We start from the raw sequence: 25415 nt of genomic DNA, 5'->3' as shown, positions 1-25415 counted from the left end.
CAGGTGGCACCCCTAGTGTTCATGATCTAGGTGGTCAGGGTGAGGCCCGAAAACGGGCATTTCTAGTAAGCTTCTCGTGCCGCTGAGGCCACCATGCCCATGCTGCTTCGGGTGCAGAGGGGAGGAGCTGCTGGGAGCCAGGTGCCTGTTCCCAGGGAAGCGAGGGTGCCTCCTGGTGCCTTCTACACCCCAGACTGTTTAAAAAGATGAGTCAGACACCGTCCCTGCCCTCAACCTGCCATCTAGTGCTGTGAGTTTTTAGTGGAGTGTGGCTGGTTTACAGTGTTGTGTTAGTTTCAGTATACTGCAGAGTGATTTGGTTATAGTATATATGTATATATCTGTATTCTTTTTTCCATTGTACTTTATTGTAAGATATTGAATGTAGTTTCCCTGTGCTGTGCGGTCAGCGCTTGTTGTTTATGTACCATGATTCTCGGGGGCTGGAGGGAGGCCTGAGAAGGCGGTTCCTGACGTCCATGTGAGATCCTTCATGGGGACCCCTCCAAACTCCCCCTGTCCACATCTCCCTCCCCTACAGCTTCGTCTCTTTTGTTCAGTGCTGAATTTTGGTAATCAGAAGAGTGCCTGGCACCTAGTAGGTGCTCCTTAAATATTTGTTGAATAAATGAATGAAGGTTGAGAATTACCATTTGTTATTTGCTTACAAGGCTTGCTGTCACAAAATACTACAGAATATGAGGCTCAAGCAACAGAAATTAATTTATTTTCTCACCTTTCTGGAGCCTGGAAGTCTAAGATCAAGGTGCCAGTAGGTTTGGGTTCTCGTGAAGCTTGTCTCCTTGGCTGGTAGATAGCCACTTGGTCGCCACTGTGTCCTCACATGGCCTCTCCTCTGTGTGTGCATCACTGCTGTCTCATGCTCTTCTTATAAGGGCACCAGTTCTGTTGGATTAGGGCCCCATCCTTATGATCTATTTAACCTAATTATCTCTTTTAAGGCTTCCCTGTGGCTCAGCTCGTAAAGAATGCGCCTGTAATGCAGGAGACCTGGGTTCGATACCTGGGCTGGGAAGATCCCCTGGAGAAGGGAAAGGCTGTCCACTCTAGTATCCTGGCCTGGAGAATTCCATGGACTGTATAGTCCGTGGGGTCGCAAAGAGTTGGACACAACTGAGCGACTTTCACTTCACTTCTCCAAATACAGTCACATTAGGGGGTAGGGCTTCAACATATGAATTTCAGGGGGACAGAATTTCGTCTATATCACCATGAAGCACAGCTGTGGACTGGAGGAGTCATATTTCTAGCTTGGGGTTCCATAAAGGTTGAGAACCTCCAATCTAGTAGATTCCTTTGTTTCTTACTGAAATGCTGAGTAGAGACATAAACTTAGGTTTTAATTGAAAAAAAGAAATAGAAATACCAACAGACAAAATTTTGGTGGGGAACCACTCATTTAAAAAAATTATGTATTTTTGACTGTACTGGATCTTCGTTGCTGCATATGGGCTTTCTCTAGTTGTGGAGAGCGGGGGCTACTCTTTGTTGCAATGTGCAGATTTCTTGTTGGACTGGCTTCTATTGTTGCAGAGTATGGGTTCTAGGATGTATGGGCTTCAGTAGTTGCAGCTTTTGGGCTCCAGAGCTCAGGCTCTGTAGTTGTGGTGCATGGGCTTCGTTGGCCCCCCCCATGTGGGATCTTCCTGAACTAGGGATCGAACCAGTGTCCCCTGCATTGCAAGGTGGATTCTTAACCACTGGACTCCCAGGGCAGCCCCAAACTACTAATTTTTTAAAATTCCAGAGCCATTGCCTATGCGAAGTATAATTAATTTTTCTTGACTATACAACATGAGACTGTGAGATGATTCCTCAGCTACACGTTGTTCACAACCCCAAATTTTCCCATGCTTCTAAAATTTGACTGTAGAGCTAAAGTGCTAAGGAGAAGTGTCTTGCCCTGAATGCAGTTAGGGAAAGCCGGCTTCCTGGAGGAATCAGATGAAGCGTAGACACAGCAGGGAGTCTTACTGTTTTGCCTTTGGGTGGAGGGAGGAAATGTGGAATTTGTCACTTAAGCTTTGAGTCTCTCAGCATCTAGTCCCCCTACAGCATAGCCCTGAACATTGCAGGTTCTTATCAAATCCTTTAAACTGGAGGCCTCTAGTTTATTTGCAAATGTTATGATTAATGACTTTGGTATCACTGGGGTGACAGCCTGATGTTTCCGGAACTGCCTGCTCTCCCTCCCTTGTTCATGCTCCGGTAGGAGCATCAGTCCATCTGGGAGCTACAGGAGGGACAGTGCTCACTTCTTTGCAGGCACCTGCTTCCTCCCCAGACTGGCAGATTGGGACCTCCTGAGGCCAAGAGAGGAAGGAAGGCAGGCAGCTGGGAGGTGGGAGAACTGGGGGTCGCTTCGCTCTCCTAGCGTGGTTATTTCCCTCACTTGGTGGTAGTAGCAGGTGCCAGCTACAACCAGCTGGTGCCTCTGGATCGTACAGTTGCAGGAGCCAAGGATGGTGATCATTCTCATACTGTCCCTGCCAGGCCCTGTACTGAATGCCCATTTGGTTTTGCTTTTGCCCTGCCTCTTTCTCTCTCCTTTTCCACTTGAGTCAACTCACCCTACTTTACAGACTCTACCTGCCCAAGCTCCCTCTTCCCAGTTCTCAGCTCACCTACTTCCTTGATCCTTGAGTCCTAAACAGGTAGCTGTGGGCACCGTCAGGGTTTTAAAGTTGTAACTCTGACACTCTGTACTATGGTCATATTCTTTAGCTAGAGCTGCTGGAGCAAAGTGCCACAAATGGGGTGGCTGAGCTTTTTAGAACAACAAAAATTTATTGTCTCTCATTTCTGGAGGCCAGAAGTCTGAAATCAAGGTGTTGGCAGGGCCATTCTCCCGCTGACGGCAGTAGGGAAAGATCTGTTCCACGCCTCTCTCACAGCTTCTGGAATTCCTTGGCTTGTTGGCAGCGTAACACCAGTCTTCACATGGCATGTGTGTGCGTGTCTGTGTTCAACTTTCTTCTTTATTAACGTTTTTATTTTTTAATTGAAGTATAAATGATTTGCAATGTTGTGTTAGTTTCAGGCACGCATCAAAGTGATTCAGGTATATAGTCTATGTATATTTTTTTTTCAGATTTTTTTCCCTTATAGTTTATTACAAATATTGAGTATAGTTCCTTGTGCTACCCACTAGGTCCTTGTTGGTTATCTATTTTATATATAGTGGTGTGTTCACGTGTATCTCAAACTCCTAATTTATCCCCTTCCCCACCTTTCCCCTTTGGTAACCATAGTTTGTTTTCTATGTCTATGAGTCTGTTGCTCTTTTGTAAATAGGTTCATTTGTACCAGTTTTTAAGATTCCACATGTAAGTGATATCATATGATTTTTGTCTTTCTCTGTCTGACCGACTTAGTTTGATAACCTCTAGGTCCATTCATGTTCCTGCGTAGATGGTTTAGTCGCTAAGTTGTGTCTGACTCTTTGGGACCCCATGAACTGGGGAAGCCCCTCTTGTTGCTGCAAATGGCATTATTTTATTCTATTTGTGGTTGAGTAATATTCCATTATCTATCTATCTCTATCTATCTCTCACATCTTCTTTACCATTCATCTGTTGATGCCCATTTAGGTTGTTTCCATGTATAGTGTTGTAAAGGCTATTGTAAATAGTTAAGTTTCCCGTTTTTTATAAGGACACCAGTCATATTGAATTAGAGGCTCACTCTGCTCCAGCATAATCTCATCTTAATTTAACAAACTACATTGTCAATGACCCTATATTCACAGCAGTTTTGATTTACTATGAGAAATAACTTTAGATAGGCTGAGTCAGGGTTTCTAAGAATATGCTTGTAAATAAGCCTCCTACATTTTTATATCATCCTTACTTTTAAGATAGTAAGAGATGGAAGTTACCTCTCATTTACATTCAGAAGCAGAGAAAGGGGCAGTGACATTTGCAGGTGTGACATCTTGGAGACGGAATTAGAACAGATGATTTCAGGGGATGGAATAACACTGTCTTGGAGAGGAGCAACAGGAATGAATGCGTTATGTGTTTAGGAGATCCTCCCCCAAGACAGAGTCATCTAAAGCTCAGAGAGGATAGCAGTTGCCTCAAGTGGAGACATTTGAAACCAGAAACCCAACTGGGAGCTCCCAATTCATAGCCAGACTTGATGGGCTTGCTTGTTCCAGAATGCTACCCTGAAACAGGCAGCTAAAGGACCACTCAGTCTCTGGTCTGTTCTAATTCTGCCTCCAGGAAGTCACACCTGCAAATGCCACTGCCCCTTTCTTTGCCTCCTAACTGATCTCCCCAACTCCAAACACACTGTCTGCTTCCAGTCCCTCCCACACAGTACTGTGTGATCTCTCTGCAGAGAAACTCTGCTCCTGTCATTCCTGTGCCCCTGAAACTGTCATGGGATCCCCACCGCCTAGTAAAATACAAGTTCCCCTCACTGGTATTCAAGAGTCTGCACAGTATGATGCCATCCCAGACAGACATAAGATGCCCCCCCCAGTGATCTCCATCTCCTCATTCCCTGTGCTGACTGGACCTAGTGACTTGCTTCCAGTGAATAGAATAGGGCAAAAGTGATGGTATTACTTCCAGTATTAGGTTACAAAAGACTGTAGCTTCTGTCTTACCAGCAGACTCTCTTTCTCTCTGTCTTGTTTCTTTGATGAAGTCAGCTGTTAGAGAGGCCCATGTGGCAAGAAACTGAGGATGACCTCTGGTCGATAGCCAGCAAGGCATGGGATCCTGCCAACAGCCTGTGAGTGCCAACAACTGCTGAGTGAACTTGGAGGCAGATCACACCCCGGTTGAGCCTTGAGAAGACTAGGGCCCCAGCAAGTGCCTTGATGGTGGCCTTATGAGAGACCTGGGGTGAAGACCTTGATTGCAGCCTGAAGAGACCCTAAAGCTGATAATGAAGACCAAGCTAAACCTGCCCTGGATTCTTGACCCAGAGAAATGGAAATAATAAATGTGTATTGTTGTAAATTTCTCAGATTGGGGGGTAATTTCTTATTCAACAGTTGATAACTAATGTATGCTCTAATGCCTTTGTCCCTTACCAAGGCCTCATACATCTTTGGAAGTAGAGTCCATGCTGTCTGCTTTCTTGCCTTCATGATTTTCCTGTGGACTTTACTTAGAAGGCTTTCATCTGTCTTCTTCACATGAAAAATTCTTGTTTGCCTTTATGTCTTAAGCACTTAAACACTTGCATATCATAAGGTTTCAATCAATGCTTTTACATTTTAATCGTTGAAAAGGATTTCAAAAGTAACAATTATTATTTGAAAGAACCCACTTATAGACAAGGGGCTTCTTGGGTGGAGTTAGTGGGGCCACAAAGAGTTGGACATGTCTGAGCAACTGAACACACACAGCCCCCGCCCACACACACACACACACACACACACACAGACAAAGTGCTTGAGTTCAGTTCAGTCCAGTCGCTCAGTCGTGTCCGACTGTTTGCGACCCCATGAATCGCAGCACGCCAGGACTCCCTGTCCATCACCAACTCCCGGAGTTCACTCAGACTCACGTCCATCGAGTCAGTGATGCCGTCCAGCTCGGATACTCAAACACTTTAAACAATTTAATTCAGTAGGTGTTTATTTAGAATCTGCCTGAGTCAGGTCCTGTGGATAGGAAGATGCCAAGAACCAGAAAGCTTTGTTTCGAACATGGAGTGCTGCTTTCGTACACGTTCAACCCACAGCTGATTAATTCCTACTTACCTTTCACATCTCATCAGTTATGTGTCACCCATTTAAGGCACTTTTCTTTGACTCTCAAAATAGATCAGGTCTACTTGTTAGATGCATTCATTGATTTGGAAACATGCCCTCCGTTGTAATTAAACAATTAATTGTGTGAGTGAAAGTTTAATATCCATCATCCCTATTGGACTGTGGGCTCCGGGAGGCCAGGGACCTTCCCTTTCCTCATTCATCCTTGAATCTTTATGACTGTTTGGTCCCATGCCTTGACTCTCGTAGGAGGCTAATAAATATTTGCTGGATCACTGTTGACCCAGTTTTCCCTGGACCACAGAAGATTACATTCTGGGTGGGTGGCTCCAACGGCAGTCCAGCATGATGGCAAGAGCCATGACATAGGTCTTGGTACTGGGTGCAGTGGGGGTAGGGGGGATGGCACAGCTGAGGTATGAAAGACATCAGAGATGAAATGGTCATTGAGCTGGATTTTGAAGTAGAAACAGCAGTTTGTGAAGTGGAGGAAGGTGGACTCAGTGAGAGGTAGGGCTTTCCTACATGAGAACAAAGGCAGGGACGATCCTGGTGGATTAGAACAGAACTTCCCAGCACAGAGTGAGCTGTGGTGACCCCGGCTGCCTTGAAGAGGTACGGGTTTGCCTCCTTATTGACCCTTGTCTATTTATCCCCATGTACCCTCAAAGATTATTATTTTCTGAGTGTGCCTTGACCTGAAAAAGTTTGAGAGGCACTGGATCAGCTTCAGATGAAACAGAGCAGGTAGGATACAGGATTTGGCGAAGATGAGCCTAGAGAAAAGGCTGTGAGTGGACTGCAAAGTGCATCCATTCTCTGCTCATGAGTTTGAATTTTGCACCGTGGGAAGTGGTAAGACAGTAGCAGTTGGATCTTCTCTCTTCCAGTCTCCTCCTCAATCTTCTTAAGATTATTCCTAGACTTTGTATATGTGTTGTAGATTTTATTAATGTGGCCAAAATGAATAACTTTTATAAGTTCTACCTGTTGATTCTCAGGGGCACAACACCAAAATCCTGTGCTGTGGCAAATTTCACTCTCGTGTGGTGACACGTTGGTACATTGGATCAGCTATGATTGCATTATTAACACAAGTATTGTGTTAGCCAAAAAGTTTGGGTTTTTCCATAAAATGTTACAGAACTTTTGGCCAACCCAATAATTTACTGCAACTAGTAAAACATTGTTGATGTTTTCACAATATGCCATAATTTTTTTTTAAAGACTTAATTTTTTCTAGAGCATTTTTATGTTTACATCAAAATTGAGAGGAAGGTACAGAAATTTTCCACATACTCCTTGCCTCCTTTATCAACATCCCCCACCTGAGAGGTACATTTGTTACCAAGGATGAACTGACATTGATACAGCATAATTACCCAGAGTCCACGGTGTACCTTAGGGTTCACTCTCGTACATTCTGTGGGTTTGGACGAATGCATGAGGAAATATACTCATCACTATACTATCATGCAAAGTATTTTCAGTGCCCTAAGAATCCTCCCTGCTCTGCCTGTTCATCTCCCCTCCCTTGACTCCTGGCAACCACTTATCTTTTCACTGTCTTCATAGTTTTGCATTTTCTAGGAAGAATGTCATATTGTTGGAATCGTACAGTATGTAGCCTTTTCAGATTGGCTTTGCTCACCTACCAATATGTGTTTAATGTTCTTCCATGTCTTTTCATGACTTGATAGCTCTTTTTTTTTTAGTTCTGAAAAATATTCTATTGTTTGGCTATACCACAATTTATCCACTCACCTACCAAAAGACATCCTGGTTATTTCCACATTTTGATAATTATTAATAAGGTTACTGTAAACTACTATGTGCAGGTTTTCATATGGAAATCACTAAATTTAAAAAATTAAATCAGGTTTACAGTTTTTCCTAGATCAAATCATAGGGCTGCTGTAGTTAAGTATCACAAACCGAGTGGCTTAGAACAACAGAAATATATTATTCCAAAGTTCTGGAGGCTAAAAGTCCAAAATCAAGGTGTCAAGAGGGTCATGCTCCCTCTGAAACCTGTAGAGTTATATTCTATTATATATATATATATATATATATGTCACATCTTTTTTTTTTTTTTTGGCTATACTGCGTGGCTTGCAGGATTTTAATTCTCCAACCAGGGGTTGACCCTGCACCCTTGACAGTGACAGCATGAAGTCCTAACCACAGACAACTAGAGAAGTCGTGTATACTGTATCTTCTTTATCCATTCACCTGCTGATGGACATTAAAGTTGTTTTGGCTATTGTTGATAGTGCTGATATGAACATGGAGGTGTATGTACCTTTTCAAATTAGGCTTTCCTCTGCATATATGCCCAGGAGTGGGATTGCTGTTAGTAGATCAGATGGCAACTCTATTTTTAGTTTTTTAAGAAACCTCCATACTGTAAGGTTTCTTAAAAACCTTCACACTGTTTTCCATAGTGGCCACCCTAATTTACATTCCCACCAACAATGTAGAAGGGTTCTCTTTTCTCCACACCCTCTACACCATTTATTATTTGCAGGTTTTTTGATGACACCCATTCTAACTGGTGTGAGGTGATAAATCATTATAGCTTTGACTTGCATTTCTCTAATAATTAGTGATGTTGAGCATCTATTCATGTGCCTATTGGCCATCTTTATCCACATATCTTTTTTTGAGGGACACTGTTCAATCCATAGAAACAAAATTTTTACCACTTTGGATTTTAATATTCTTTTTTGGTCAGAATAAACTGGTAGAGTTTTGCATTTCACCTACAGTCATAGTATGTCAGAATCTGAATATGTCCATGAAAGTGTTACACTTGTGAATTTGAATCTACTAGGCAGACAAAAAATTTTGAGAACCGGTGCTATAATATAACCTTGTCTAACTGATGATCCCCTTAAATCTTAAAGACTTTTGCTTCTCTTTCATCCATAGGAAGCTGGGCCTTTATGGCTAGGCCACACTGAGGCACTGGTCATCAACTGGAGAGATTTTGCCCGATGGGATATTTGGCAATGTTTGGAGACATTTTTGGCTGTGACAGCCAGTGGCTGGGGTGAAGGGCTACTGGCGTCTAGTTGGTAGATGCCAAGGATACTACTAAATAAACATCAAGCAGTGAACAGGAGAGGCCCCCACAAATAAGCTGTTTGGTTCAGAATGTCAGTCGTGCTGGTATTGAGAAATCCTGAAACGGTGGGTTTTGTGGGCCTCCAGATCTAGGGTGGTCATAATAAAATGGTTGATCTGAATTAGATCAGGCTCTGGTGATTCCTTCTCTTAGAAATGTTTCAAGGTTGACTTTCTAAGAGACTCTGATAGTCTCAATTCATTTGCCAGTCTGGTTAGTGTGATGAAGTGAGTTTGAATGTAGACTCAAGTCAGTATCCCAGAGTCAGTATCTAAAGTTGTTCAAAAATGAGTAAGAGTTTCAGTATCCCATCTGGTCCCACTTTATGGACTAGAGAAAAGTGAAAGTGAAGTCGCTCAGTCATGTCCGACTCTTTGCGACCCCAGGACTGTAGCCTACCAGGCTTCTCCATCCATGGGATTCTCCAGGCAAGAATATTGGAGTGAGTTACCATTTCCTTCTCCAGGGGATCTTCCCCGACCCAGGGATTGAACCCGGGTCTCCCACATTGGAGGCAGACGCTTTATCCTCTGAGCCACCAGGGAAGCAGAAAGATACATAATTACTTTCATATACTCATGGTCCAGTGAAGCCCCAGGGATACTCAGTAAATACAGTTTTGATTAACAACAAGGCTAATGTGAAATTAACATTAACACCAACACATGAGTTGTTGAATAATTTGATATGAAATTTCCTTTCCCAATCAATTTATATTCCATTTTAAAAAGGCACTAGATAATGATTATTCTTTGTATATTGTGAATTATCTTCAAATATTCATTTGGATCACTGGACCCAGGAAAGCTGAGCCCTCATAGCCAAGACTGACCCTGAATAAGCCCCGGATTTGACGTCTACTTTCGTCTGGACACCTGGCCCCTGGTTCCTCTTCTTGTTTTGCATGGCTCTTCACTTTGGTCCTGATCATGTATGGGTAAATATCTACAGTCCTTTCTCTTTTAGGTTTAAGTTTATTTTCTATATTCCTGGCTTAAATGAATCATTGGTGCTTTTTACTTATAACTATTCTTGGATGGATCACTATCTGTCCCTTTTTGAAGGGATTTCTGATCTCTTATCTCAAGGGACTTATAAATTAACTCTTGGCTTCTGTTGCCTCTCATTCTAGGTAATGGCTGCTGAGGAGATTTTCTGTCTATCCATTGTCCTCTTTTTCAGGCACTCAGGGCACCTGACAACATTTCATTCTATGGAGGCTGATTAATGAAAGCCCTTGAGGTCATTTGTTACATGTCTTTAGGGCCTCAGAAAAGGGACCTATATCACCAATTGGGCTTAGTTGAAATGAAAGGAGAGGAATATTGAAATTTCAGGATAAGTGTGTTATTGGAAAATGCTGCTATGCTAAAGCTGAAACTCCAGTACTTTGGCCACCTCATGCGAAGAGCTGACTCATTGGAAAAGACTCTGATGCTGGGAGGGATTGGGGGCAGGAGGAGAAGGGGACGACAGAGGATGCTGGATGGCATCACTGACTCGATGGATGTGAGTCTGAGTGAACTCTGGGAGTTGGTGATGGACAGGGAGGCCTGGCGTGCTGCGATTCATGGGGTCGCAAAGAGTTGGACACGACTGAGTGACTGATCTGATCTGATCTGATCTGGTATTAATAATCATCATGAAGCCCCTTTAATTACAAATTATGAAGTAGCCTATTCTTGGGAACAGGGAATGTTTTCCTCTTTCCTCTTGGATCAGTTATTGCCATCATGCTATATAACAACAACAACAACAACAAAAATCCCACAAAATCTCAGTGGCCTAGAGCTATAAGCATTTATTTCTCATTCATGCATCTGCAAGTCAGTTTGGCTAAAGTTAAACTAATCTGGACTGGCTATAGGTTGCATGTTTTGTTTATGTCTGCTACACACATCTCTCACTTTTCTTGTATCTGTGACTTGTTTGCACCCAAGACATGCTCTTCTTCTGATGATGGCAGAAGTACAAGATGCAAAATCCCATTGGCCAAAACAAGTGATGTGACTAAGCTCAGTATCAGTAGGTATCCTGGTTACTATTGCTATGGAAAAAATTTTCCTAAACCATAGTGGCTTAAGTAGTAGCAATCATTTTATTGTTTCTCATGGTTCCTCTGGGTCAGGAATTCAGGAAGGGTTCCACTGGGTGGTCCTGGCTCAGGGTCACTGGTACAGTTGCAGCCTGAAGATGCTTGGGGTTGGCATAAGAGGGGGCTGGCCATTATTCTTAGGCTTCTGCACATGATCTTTCTCTATGGGCTAGCTTGGCCTTTCTCAGCTTGGTGACTGAAGGGCTGTCAGACTGCTCACAAGGAGGCTTAGAACTCTAGCACAATTGTTCTGGAGAACCAAGTGGAAGCTACGCTGTTCTTTCTGACCAGCCTTGGAAGTCACATAGCATCACTTCTGCCGCTCTTGTTTGGTTAAAACGGTCACGAAAGCCTGCCCACATTCAAGGGGAAGAGATACAGTTCCCAACTCTTGATTCAAAGGGTGTTAAGGTTACATTGTAAGAAGCACATGAGGGATGGGATACAGTGCTGCAGCTATTTTTGGAAAATATAGTCTGCTGCAGTGGAGCAGATGGGATTCTCTGCCCACAGTGGAGGAGAGGAGAGTAGATATTTGCTAAACACAAACCTAGACTATCTTATGTCTTTAGGATTTTATGTGGAATGCACACGGCTTCCCAGGTATCACTAGCTGTTAAGAACCCACCTGCCAGTGCAGGAGACATAAGAGATGCAGGTTCAATCCCTGACTTGGGAAGATTCCCTGGAGGACGGTGTGGCAACCCACTCCAGTATTCTCACCTGGAGAATCCCATGGATAGAGGAGCCTGGAGGGCTGCAGTCCATAGGGTCACAGAGCGCTGGACACGACCGAAGCGACTTAGCCTGCAAGCATGTGGGATGATGCACAGAAATGTACACTGGATAGCTCTACTAGGTTGGGTACCCAGAAGCATGGTGAGATGGGAGCATGTGCAAGAGATTTATTGAGGGATTGCTCTTATGAAACGCCTAATGGGATGAGAGAAGCAGCGTAGGACAGGAAGAAACTAGTGCTGGATTTGGAAGAAGTCTGGCTTCAGCTTATGTTAAGGACTGAAAGTTTGTGTTCCCCCAGCTCATATGTTGAAATCCTAACCCTTAATGTGATGATATTAGGAATGGGGCTTTGGGGAGGGGGGTAATTTAATCATCATCATGATGGTTGGGAATGCGTTTATAATGAGGTTCCAGAGAGTGTTCTAGCTTTTTGTCCCGCCATATGAGGATATAGGAAAAAAGCAGTCTTTAACTTGTTAAGGAGTTACAAGTTGTGTTTCATCAGAACACAACCATGTAGCACCCTGATCTTGGACTCCCAGAGATGTGAGAAATCAATTTCTGTAGTTTATAAGTTATTGCTGACTCATTGGAAAAGACCCTGGTGCTGGGAAAGATTGGGGGCAGGAGGAGAAGGGGACGACAGAGGATGAGATGGTTGGATGGCATCACCGACTCGATGGACATGGGTTTGCGTGGACTCCGGGAGTTGATGATGGACAGGGAGGCCTGGCATGCTGTGGTTCATGGGGTCACAAAGAGTTGGACACGACTGAGCGACTGAACTGAACTGGTAAGTTATCAGTCTATGGGACCTTGTTATATCAGCCTGAACTAAGAACTTAACTCCATGAGGAAGAAGCTCTAGAGTGTGAATTGTACTATAGAGTATTTACTACCTTGAGGCAAAGGGGTTGAACTTTTATTTCCCTGCATCATTCAGTCACGGGTATCCCTTCAGGGAGCAAGGAAATGCATTTCTAGAAAAGGCAGCTCCCATTAGCTAAGAAGAATCCTCTAGAGAGGGGTACAGGTGTGACCCATAAGCAGCCAACACCTGTAGCAGGAGGATGGGTAGACCTGCTGGTGAATGGGGATCGGAGGGGACACCAGTAGTGTCTGCCGCACTGTACCATTCAGATCCTTGCACCTTGTACCATTCAGATCCACTGGTTCTTACTTTAAGTTTACTCTGTCCTCTCACACCTTGTTCAGGATTCTTCTTGGTCAGAATTTGGGGGTTAGTGGGATAAACTACAGCTTCCATTGTTGTGGTGGGTCCTGAGACTCTAACTTGGACCCATCATCTCCCTTGTCTGCTATCCTTTCTAAAATTTCCTCCCTTGGCTAGCACATCTGCTGATTAAGGTGGCTTGTCTGGTAAAGTGAGTCATCCCTGAGGGGTCTGAGCCTCTGGTTACCATGCCCTTGTCAGGCAGTGGTTGATGTACTTGACAATGTGCAGTTAAGGTTGGGCATTGACATACCAAGACATACTCTGTGGATCATCTGTCAGGCTATCACATATCATCCATATTCCTTTCTGTCCTGTTATATAGCAGCATCACGACTTTCTTATGATGGTCATGGTCAAACCCCCTTGCCAGTAACACAACTCAATTTCTTTCTCTGCTTTAGGAATGCATAACCAAGAGTAACCAGGCAGGCAGCAGCTATAGCTTTGTTTATAGCTTTAATTTTAGCAGAAACTGTGTCCTGTGATGGAAGCATCTCTAAGACCCACAAAGGCTAAACTGTTAAATATAAACACAGATTTCACAAGTGCTACTGGGAGTTTTAGTGAGTAGGGTTACTCTCACTCTGCCTCTCTTGGCTCCCAGACCTATATTCTGTTCATTGGGATCAAGCCCCATATTATGGCTCTTATTTAAAGTGTATGTTGTTCAGTCACTCAGTTGTGTCCTACAGTTTGTGATTCAATGGACTGCAGTATGCTGGTCCTCCCTGTCCTTCACTGTCTCCTGGAGTTTGCTCAGACTCATGTCCATTGAGTCAGTGATGCCATCCAACCATCTCATCCTCTGTCACCCCCTTCTCCTCCTGCCCTCAATTTTTCCTAGCATCAGAGTCTTTTCCAATGAGTTGGCTCTTCACATCAGGTGGCCAAAGAATTGAAGCTTCAGCTTCAGCATCAGTCCTTTCAATGAATATTCAAGGTTTATTTCCTTTAGTACTGACTGGTTTGATCTCCTTGATGTCCAAGGGACTCTCAAGAGTCTTCTCCAGAACCATAATTCAAAAGCATCAATTCTTCAGTTCTCAGCCTTCTTTATGGTCCAACTCTTATAACCATACACGACTACTGGGAAAACCATAGCTTTGACTTTACGCATCTCTGCCGGCCAAGCGAGGTCTCTGCTTTTTAATGTGCTATGTAGGTTTGTCATAGCTTTTCTTCCAAGGAGCAAGTGTCTCTTCATTTCATGTCTCCTGTCACCATCCACAGTGATTTTGGAGCCCAAGAAAATAAAATCTGCCATCATATGCTGCCTCCCCCCAAATAGTGTCTCATCTGTGCAGGTATAATGTCTAAGCTTACACCTTAGCTGTGCTGCCACGGTTATTGCAGTGTTCTGGCACGCCAGCAGTTTCTGAAGGATTGCTAAGTAGTGGGACCAGAGGGCCACACAATCCTGTGCCCATGTGCACCTTCTTCGCTGCAGAGTGATTTCTTTGTCCAAAGTGAATTTATGCAGGATCAGGCTTTCGAATCCTTGGATGATGGTGATGGCTGAGGCCTACAGGCAGGAAAAGTAAATTCATATCTAGAATATTTGACAATCAGAAAGTTGAAATATTACCCTTTTCAAGATAGAAGGGAAGCAACTCATTGCCAACTAGCCAGTTGGTCTCCTCTAAGGACATACCATGTTGGGGGCCCAGTACTGGCCTTTATGTTCGGCAGATTGAACATTTAGCAGCAGAGTAGCTAGAGAAGGCTTGGAGAGTGGGAGCCTGTATGTTGGACACATGTGTAGCCTATGTTCCTGTCATCATGGTGGCTCCATTCATGAAACTGCCCCAGCACATTCCTGGGCAACTCTGAAAACTAGTAGCCTTCTATGCCTCCCATTATACAGATGAGAAACGTATGTTCAGAGGAGGTAAATAATTTTTCGAGGTCTTGGAGCCAGTGCACGGTGGCTCAGGAGTTTGTAGGCACCATTTCCGTGGAACCATGTTGCCTCTTCTGTGCTTTCAGACCGATTTCCATGGCATCTATGCACAGAAGGAAAAGTCACCTGTGGTTGATTCAGATAAGATCAGATCAGTCGCTCAGTCATGTCCGACTCTTTGCGACCCCATGAATCGCAGCACACCAGGCCTCCCTGTCCATCACCAACTCCCGGAGTTCACTCAGACTCACGTCCATCGAGTCAGTGATGCCATCCAGCCATCTCATCCTCTGTCGTCCCCTTCTCCTCCTGCCCCCAATCCCTCCCGGCATCAGAGTCTTTTCCAATGAGTCAACTCTTCGCGTGAGGTGGCCAAAGTACTGGAGTTTCAGCTTTAGCATCATTCCTTCCAAGGAAATCCCGGGGCTGATCTCCTTCAGATTGGGCTGGTTGGATCTCCTTGCAGTGGTTGATTGCATGTGGGTAAACTGGCTTGCCCTTGAAATGCCAGATGTAGATCAGTTTTAGCTTTTCAGAATAGGCTCTGACTCAGGTAACTGTACTGTTCAAGGACAGGGGCTGGTGTTGTGTCCTGCCCTGACTCAGGGAGTGATTCAGACTATGAGCTGGCTAAATCTGGGAGGATTTTTTCATTGTATTATAACCTTTTAGGTATTCATCTTATCCCTTAGCTAAAAATAGATCTGAACCATGAACAAACCCTTCTAAAACCCTTCTCCTCCACTACCCTTCTGAGTTTTCTGTGTCCAATCTAGACAATAGGATGACTGCATCTTGAACTTTTCTCTGTTTGCCCAGTTTGTCCTTGAATGGTGAGTTCTCCCAGGTACTTGCAGATGGACTAGAACATTAAGGACATGGTTGGCTCAGAGAGCTTCATTCACTTGCCTGAGCTGTTTGTATGTGGGAACCAGGACTTGACCCCAAATGGCTTGGCTCCAGAGCCCCCACTTTGTTCCGCTGTATCAGACTAGGGCTGTGCAAAATATATTTTATATTTATTGGCAACTATGGATGAGAAACTCCTACCTACTTGTTTAGCAGTGTTTTACAGAATTAATGACTGTTTGGGGATTGGATCAAGATTAGTGTAATACAATTTTGGATAGTATTCCACTTGCTTTGATGGAATGGACTTTTAGTTACCTGCATAAAGATTTTTATGGCAAAAATTTAACTTTTCTTGGGATGTAAGACTTTTTTTTTAACTTTCGTTTATAGTGGCTTATGGATTATTGGGAGGTAAATTTTTAGAAAGGATGGTAAAAACATAAATGATTTCCCTTACTTTATTGAGTAAAGAAAAATAAATCACTGGATCCTTCCATGCTAATATAATTAATTTCACATGTAAGTTTACCTTCTAAGTGTGTCTGTGTGTATATATATGTATCAGTTCAGTTCAGTCGTTCAGTCGTGTCCGACTCTTTGCGACCCCATGAATCGCAGCACGCCAGGCCTCCCTGTCCATCACCAACTCCCGGAGTTCTCCCAGACTCATGTCCATCGAGTCAGTGATGCCATCCAGCCATCTCATCCTCTGTCATCCCCTTCTCCTCCTGTCCCCAATCCCTCCCAGCATCAGAGTCTTTTCCAATGAGTCAACTCTTTGTATGAGGTGGCCAAAGTACTGGAGTTTCAGCTTTAGCATCATTCCTTCCAAAGAAATCCTGGGGCTGATCTCCTTCAGAATGGACTGGTTGGATCTCCTTGCAGTCCAAGGGACTCTCAAGAGTCTTCTCCAACACCACAGTTCAAAAGCATCAATTCTTTGGCGCTCAGCCTTCTTCACAGTCCAACTCTCACATCCATACATGGCCACAGGAAAAACCATAACCTTGACTAGACGAACCTTTGTTGGCAAAGTTATATCTCTGCTTTTGAATATGCTATCTAGGTTGGTCATAACTTTCATTCCAAGGAGTAAGCGTCTTTTAATTTCATGGCTGCAGTCACCATCTGCAGTGATTTTGGAGCCCCCCAAAATAAAGTCTGCCACTGTTTCCACTGTTTCCCCATCTATTTCCCATGAAGTGATGGGACCAGATGCCATGATCTTTGTTTTCTGAATGTTGAGCTTTAAGCCAACTTTTTCACTCTCCACTTTCACTTTCATCAAGAGGCTCTTTAGTTCCTCTTCACTTTCTGCGATAAGGGTGGTGTCATCTGCATATCTGAGATTATTGATATTTCTCCTGGCAATCTTGATTCCAGCTTGTGCTTCTTCCAGCCCAGCATTTCTCATGATGTACTCTGCATAGAAGTTAAATAAGCAGGGTAACATTATACAGCCTTGACGAACTCCTTTTCCTATTTGGAACCAGTCTGTTGTTCCATGTCCAGTTCTAACTGTTGCTTCCTGACCTGCATACAAATTTCTCAAGAGGCAGATCAGGTGGTCTGGTATTCCCATCTCTTTCAGAATTTTCCACAGTTTATTGTGATCCACACAGTCAAAGGCTTTGGCATAGTCAATAAAGCAGAAATAGATGTTTTTCTGGAACTCTCTTGCTTTTTCGATGATCCAGTGGATGTTGGCAATTTGATCTGTGGTTCCTCTGCATTTTCTAAAACCAGCTTGAACATCAGGAAGTTCACGGTTCACGGATTGCTGAAGCCTGGCTTGGAGAATTTTGAGCATTACTCTACTAGCGTGTGAGATGAGTGCAATTGTGCGGTAGTTTGAGCATTCTTTGGCATTGCCTTTCTTTGGGATTGGAATGAAAACTGACCTTTTACAGTCCTGTGGCCACTGCTGAGTTTTCCAAGTTTGCTGGCATATTGAGTGCAGCACTTTCACAGCATCATCTTTCAGGATTTGGAATAGCTCAACTAGAATTCCATCACCTCCACTAGCTTTGTTCGTAGTGATGCTTTCTATGGCCCACTTTACTTCACATTCCAGGATGTCTGGCTCTAGGTCAGTGATCACACCATCGTGATTATCTTTGTCGTGAAGATCTTTTTTGTACAGTTCTTCTGTGTATTCTTGCCATCTCTTCTTAATATCTTCTGCTTCTGTTAGGTCCATACCATTTCTGTCCTTTATCGAGCCCATCTTTGCCTGAAATGTTCCTTTGGTATCTCTAATTTTCTTGAAGAGATATCTAGTCTTTCCCATTCTGTTGTTTTCCTCTATTTCTTTGCATTGATCACTGAAGAAGGCTTTCTTATCTCTTCTTGCTATTCTTTGGAACTCTGCGTTCAGATGCTTATATCTTTCCTTTTCTCCTTTGCTTTTCGCTTCTCTTCTTTTCACAGCTATTTGTAAGGCCTCCCCAGACAGCCATTTTGCTTTTTTGCATATCTTTTCCATGGGGATGGTCTTGATAAAAAAAAAATAAATAAAACATATGTACATATATATGTGTGCACACACACATATATATGTACATATGTTTTATTTTTCTTTTACAAAATGGATATAGGTTTCTTTTGACTAAAAGAAAATTTCAGCCCCCTTCCCCACCCCTTGAAAGGCTTTTTGACAATCTGAGGGATTCACTTCCTGTCAACCTGAACACAGAGAAAGCCATTTGGAAAATGTATGTAAATGACAAAACACAAAAGCAAGAGGACCTTCCCTTTCCTTCAAAGTTGATATTATAGCTTTAGTAATTTGTTTCAAGTACTACTTAAAAACTGTGCCACTGTATAATTAAACAAAAATAAAAATGACTTTTCAACTCTATACATACCTTTTAGGCCCGTATCTCTTTTTATTACCATTAGTGGAAATACTTTTGAGTTGTTCACGCCCCTCCACCTTGCCAAAGCAATTGCTCTGTGTTCTAGAAGAAAAAATAGAGTAGCCTTGGCGCTCTATGAACGCCGAGCACACTTGCATGGGAACAAGACACTAAGATATCATACTTAGATTGATGTTTGGCATGAATTTGTACCTCTGGTGTATTAGCATAGCCGACCTGGAGTGGCTGCAGTTACAGAAGCTCCTGAAATAGTCAAAGGTAGAACCTGCTTTCTGTTGCTTTCATTTTAGAGATCCTGACACAAGGAGTCTTTGAGTTCTTGTTTCAGATCAGCCCACATTTCTCCTAAGAACTCATAGCCCCCTGGACTATTCTATCTCCTCCTGACCATACAAGAATAGATTGTTGGCTACAGACTAGTACGTACTCTTCTGCAGACTACCACAGCTCAGCCTCCTTCTCCTAAAGGCAGAACATGGTCATCTTGCCTGGTTTCTCTCCCCAGCCAGGCGTCCACAGATACAGAATATTTCTAGGTTTGAGCTCAAGAGAGAAAATCCAGTGTGATGCTGCCTTAGCTTTTCATGTTCTCCTAACTTATAATTTCCTGCAGGATATTTACACCAGGGAAGTAATTGATGCTAGAGCCTTGTGCTGTTAGCACCAAAGGGATAATGACTCCCTTGGTGAATTCAGCCTTTGCTATTTTCAACTTCTGCTGGAAGTGACTCCTGGCTACCAATCTAGATCATTTGAGGAGGGAAGGAAGGGATCCCGGGTGGCTCCTCTGTCTCTTTTGAGTGTGGAAGGGTTCCAGAATTTTCCTTTCATTTCCAGATCGTCATCAGAAATAATTTAAGTCCCAGAGGCCCTTTTCTAACCAGCCTAACCCCTGAGTCATTCCTGTGTACTCCCCATCTCCTGCAATGATTGTATTCCTCTGTCCATTCGTAATTTTAATTATGCGTTTACTCAATGGGTTTCCCTTCTGGTGAACTTCTCCTGGTAACTCATTAAACCTCTGAGTCACACATTCATTATTAAAGAGGGGGTGAGGTGGGGGAATGAAAGAACGGAAAGGAGCTGTGCCCTGGGAGGAACTTGGGGAGTATCTCTGTGGTTGAGTGTAGCTGAGTCTCTGGAGGCCTCAGTTAGCTCTTCTCCCGTCTAGGATGTACCCCGCACTGCAGGGCGCTGTTCCGACTGTAGGGAGGTTATTGGTCAGGTTGGCTTGAAATTGAGTTTTTACCATGGTAGGAGACTACTTACAATTTTGGTGAAAGTCCTTCCCTCCTGCTTAACCCTGCCCTTTGGAATTCAGATCAGATCAGATCAGATCAGTCGCTCAGTCGTGTCCGACTCTTTGCGACCCCATGAATCTCAGCACGCCAGGCCTCCCTGTCCATCACCAACTCCCGGAGTTCACTCAGAGTCACGTCCATCGAGTCAGTGATGCCATCCAGCCATCTCATCCTCTGTCGTCCCCTTCTCCTCTTGCCCCCAATCCCTCCCAGCATCAGAGTCTTTTCCAATGAGTCAACTCTTCCCATGAGGTGGCTAAAGTACTGGAATTTCAGCATCATTCCTTCCAAAGAAACCCCAGGGCTGATCTCCTTCAGAATGGACTGGTCGGATCTCCTTGCAGTCCAAGGGACTCTCAAGAGTCTTCTCCAACACCACAGTTCAAAAGCATCAATTCTTCGGTGCTCAGCCTTCTTCATAGTCCAACTCTCACATCCATACATGACCACAGGAAAAACCATAGCCTTGACTAGACGAACCTTTGTTGGCAAAGTCATGTCTCTGCTTTTGAATATGCTATCTAGGTTGGTCATAACTTTCCTTCCAAGCAGTAAGTGTCTTTTAATTTCATGGCTGCAGTCACCATCTGCAGTGATTTTGGAGCCTAGAAAATAAAGTCTGACACCATTTCCACTGTTTCCCCATCTATTTCCCATGAAGTGATGGGACCGGATGCCATGATCTTCGTTTTCTGAATGCTGAGCTTTAAGCCAACTTTTTCACTTAGGTGATCTCAAAACAACGATGGAGCCACTAATTAAAAAGGAATTCCAATCTAAACTTGTGACTCTGAAAGAACATTAAAGGAAACGGATTCGCAACCCACAGAGGCACTTTGTAATATTCCCTTTCCTTTCCACCACAGTTTTTTAAAGAACCACTCCAACTTCCCTGCCCATACCGCTCAGCCCAGGGAACTATCTCCTCTCTCACCCTCTCCTCAAGGTGAGTAATTGTATGCCCTTGAGTAATCTTACACCCCTCCGTAAAATGGGGTCCGTGGTAGTACTTGGATGATATATTGTTGTGAGGATTAACCCAGAGAAAATATGTAAATGTCACCTATACAGTGCCTGGAACATTGTCAATGCTCCTGCTGCTGCTACTGAGTCGTTTCAGTCGTGTCCGACTCTGTGCGACCCCATAGACGGCAGCCCACCAGGCTTCCCTGTCCCTGGGATTCTCCAGCAAGAATATTGGAGTGGGTTGTCAATGCTCCTAACAGTCTGCTATTATTATCATTTCCAATTCTGCATCCTCAGCCTCAGATTTGACTTTCTGTCTCAGTGGAAGCACTAGAGAAAAAAATCTGGAGGCTGAGAAAATGATTCCTAAATAATAGTAACAGTAGCTGTCATTTAGCGAGTGTGCCTGTGTGTTCAAGTGCTGTCCTGCATCCTTTCTACGCATTATCTGTTTAATCCTAACCACCACCCTCAAGGGTGAATGCTATTATTATCCCCATTTCACAAATGAGGAAACTCAGATTTAGAGAGATGAGGCAACTCGCCCCGGGGCCACATAGCTAGTAAGTGGTAGAGCTGGAATTCAAACTCAGGCCTTACTGCCTTCCAAGTCCACGGCTTAATGGTTTTGCAAAAATCTGCAAGCCAGTGGTGCTGCCAGCCACCAGGAAGGCGTGTGTTCTTTCTGTGGATTTTGACCCCTGAGGACTGTGACCCCTGGCTCAGAGACTCCGGGCCTCTGGTGATGAGTGAACTGCCCTTGAGAACAGCTGTTGGCATGGAACCGGCCCCCACACCTGGCATGAAACCATCAGGCCTCAGCCAGGGTGAAGGCCCTGAAGGCCTCTTTGATACTCAATCAGAGACAGAGAGAAATGTATTTTTTCTGCAAAGGTTGGCATTTATTTCTTAATAATCAGTTAAAAATTTATGTAGTCTCCCTAATCAGAAAAACAAAGGCTTTCTGTACTTTTATGTATGGTAGAAACCACTTATGATTTCTTGGGGATTTATCACTGCATCTGGAATAGAAGTAGAAGCCAGGATATCTGGAGTCAGTAAAAGCAGATTTTGCCAAGCTACTTCTGCTGCAAGGGAACCTTAAAATATTCCGCACATATAGTGCTACATCCGTCCCCAGTCACGTGAGGATGAGATTATGCCCTCCACAGGATGCTTGCCGTGCCTTCTTCTTCCCCAGCTGACCCAGAATTTCCTTGGGAGGCCCTGTTCAGTCGTGGTAGACTTGAATCTATCTAAGGGCCTGCTCTCTGGGAAGAGTCCTGGTTATACAATTTGGTTGTCCCAGGGTCCAGAATGTAGTGTGGAGTTTTGTACTAAGCTTAAGGATGAATGTATTCCTGAGTTTCAAGGGGTTAGCAGCAAGAGGCGAGCTGGAGTACTGTGCTGGCTGCTGCCTGTTTTCTGTGCACACAAAACTCAGATACCATTGTTAGTAGTGTCAATTCATGTCAATGTATGGCAAAAACCATCACCGTATTGTAAAGTAATTATCCTCCAATTAAAATATTAGTAAATAAATTGATTACTAATTAATAAATTAATAAAAAAATTCCTTGCTCGCATTTGTTTCTTCCTCCTCCTTTCCACTTTATTTCCACTTCCTCTTCCTCGTCCCCTTTCTCCTCCTCACCTCCTCTTCTTCCTCTGCCTTCCCCTCTTCTTCTTCCTTCCTCTTTTCCTCCCTCTTCTCTCCCTTCTCCCTCTCCCTCTCCTGCTTCTTCTCATCTTTTGTCTCTTCTTCTTCCTTTTTCTCCCCATCTTCCTTCCCCTCTTTTTTTCACTATGGGAGTATGTATAGCAAGAGTATATGTCAGGAAGATTTGACAGATCATTCATTTATTTCTCATACATTTATAAATCACTTCAAACTGAGCATAGGCAGGAGGTAAAAAGACGGAAAAGAAATCCTTCCTGTAGGATGTGCGTGGTGTAGGGGGAGGAGACAGACATTTGACAATGATAATAAGTAACGTTCTGAGGACTTATTATGTGCCTGGCATCGTGCTAAGTGACAAGATCACCTCATTTAGTCTTCGTAGAATTACTCTGAATGGAGTTCTAGTTTTTTATCCTTTTATCCCTGAGGCTGAGGCAAAGACAGAGTAAATAATTGACGCAGTTACATACCTGGCAAGTCACAGATCTGACTTGAACCCAGGCAGTCTGACTCCAGAGTCAGCATTAACGCTGCTTCCCACACAGTTACAGCATGTTGTGACAGGCGTCACGTACGTAGAGTCTAGTAGAAGTGTGATCTTTAACCTGGCCTTGAAAGGTGTTTAAGGATGGAGAGTTGAAGAATGAAGAGGGAAGGGCCCTGTGGACATTGGGGATGGTGTGACCAGAGACAGGGTGGCTCAGAACATCTGCATCCACAGGCCATGACCACTGTCCCTTAGTGGGTGGAATAACTTGATCCCTTCCAAGAAGAGAGGAAAATGATCAGATTTGTGTACTAAAGAGAGAGATATCATTTCAAAAGTTATAAATAAAATGGTCACATTATTAAAAATCTTTGAGTATTAGAAATATGAATGATGGAGTATGAACGATAGTCCTTTATATATTTTCCAAATTTTCTTTAATGAGCTTCTCTTGCTTACTTAAACAGTATGTATGGATTTTACCAATGTGCCCATATTTACATATATGTTGGAGAAGGGAGTTGTGAGTTGGTGGCAGTGCAGAAGGAAGATTGAATTGAGGAGGAAGCTTGTTGGTGAGACTGTGTAGAAAGTTTCATCTATGTAGGAAGCAATTAGAGTCCAGGTGAATTTGGTAAAGTTTCAGGTTACAAAATTAATGCACTGAAATCTGTTGCATATTTATAAACTAACAATAAAAGATCAGAAAGAGAAATTCAAGAAACACTTCCATTTACCATGGCATCAAAAATATATGTATCTGGGAATAAATCTACCTAAGGAGACAGAAGACTGGTACTCTGAAAACCATAAGATGCTGATGAAAGAAATTGAAGAAGGCACAAACAGATGGACACACATACCATGTTTGTAGATTGGAAGAATCAATATTGTCAAAATGACTATACTACTCAAACCAATCTACAGATTCAGTGCAATCCCTATCAAATTACCAGTGGCATTTTTTTTTTTTTCACAGAACTAGAACAAAAAAAAAAATCTCAAAATTTGTGTGGAGGCACAAGAGACCCTGAATAGGCAAAACAATCTTGAGAAAGAAAAACAGAGCTGAAGGAATCAGGCTCCCTGACTTCATACTATACTACAAAGCTACAGTCATCAAAGCAGTATGGTACTGGCAGAAAAATAGAAATATAGATCAATGGAGCAGGATGGAAAACCCAGAAATAAACCCATGCATCTATGGACAATTAATCTGTGACAAAGGAGGTAAGACTACACAATGTTGAAAAGAATCTCTAAAACAAATGGTGCTGGGAAAACTGGACAGCTACGTGTGAAAAATGAAATTAGATCATTCTTTAACATCATACACAAAAATAAGCTCAAAGCAAGTTAAAGAACTAAACATGAGACTGGACACTATAAAACTCCTAGAGGGAAACATAGGCCAGGACACTCTCTGACAAAAATTTCAGCAATATCTTTTTCAATTCATCTCCCAGAATAATGGAAATAAAAATAAACAAATGAAACCTACTTAAACTCAAAAACTTTTGCACAGCAAAGGAAACAATAAACAAAACAAAAACAACTGACAGATTGGGAGAAAATACTTGTAGATGAGGTGACTGACAAAAGATTAGTCTCCAAAATTTATAAATACCTCATGATGCTTAAGAACTTCGAAACAACCAAATCAACAAATGGGCAGAACAACTAAATAGATATTTCTGAAAGAAAACATACAAATGGCCAATATGCATGTGAAAAGGTGTTGAACATTGCTAATTATTAGAGAAATGCAAATCAAAACTATAAAGGGATATCACCTCATACCAGCCAGCATCAGTTAGTCAGTTCAGTCACTCAGGCGTATCCGACTCTTTGCCACCCCATGGACTGTAGCACGCCAGGCTTCCCTGTCCATCACCAATTCCCGGAGCTTGCTCAGACTTGTGTCCATCAAGTTGGTGATGCCATCCAACCATCTCATCCTCTGTTCCCCAAAGGATGGTATCCCCATCTCTTGAAGAATTTTCCACAGTTTGTTGTGATCCACACAGTCAAAAGCTTTAGTGCAGTCAATGAAGCAGAAGTAGATATTTTTGTGGAATTCTCTTGCTTTTTCTGTGGTCCAACGGATGTTGGCAATTTGATCTCTGGTTCCTCTGCCTTTTCTAAATCCAGCTTGAAGTTCTCCACTCACGTACTGTTGAAGTCTGGCTTGGAGAATTTTGGGTATTACTTTGCTAGTGTGTGAGATGAGTGCAATTGTGTGGTAGTCTGAATATTCTTTGACATTGTCTTTCTTTGGGATTGGAATGAAAAATGACCTTTCCCAGTCCTATGGCCACTGCTGAGTTTTCCAAATTTGCTGGCATATTGAATGCAGCACTTTCACAGCATGATCTTTTAGAATTTGAAATAGTT

General features: G+C 43.2%; 1 protein-coding gene across 5 annotated transcripts in view; it reads left to right on the top strand.

The window, feature by feature from the left end:
• HIVEP3 (HIVEP zinc finger 3) overlaps window positions 1-25415 on the top strand; it is a 560729-nt gene that overhangs the window by 66672 nt on the left and 468642 nt on the right. The window contains exon 2 of one of the 5 annotated variants that reach the window (XM_086382256.1): window positions 20754-20833. The exons of the other annotated variants lie outside the window; for them this stretch is intronic. The gene's annotated coding sequence lies outside the window, so the exon portion shown is untranslated. The remainder of the gene's footprint in view (window positions 1-20753; window positions 20834-25415) is intronic. 5 annotated transcript variants of the gene reach the window in all.

The sequence above is a fragment of the Bos grunniens genome, chromosome 3 (genome assembly GCF_055505025.1).
Source record: "Bos grunniens cultivar Pamir isolate PY7600 chromosome 3, Bosgru_T2T1.0, whole genome shotgun sequence".
Lineage (NCBI taxonomy): Eukaryota > Metazoa > Chordata > Mammalia > Artiodactyla > Bovidae > Bos > Bos grunniens.
This window is presented reverse-complemented; position numbering and strand designations above follow the sequence as displayed.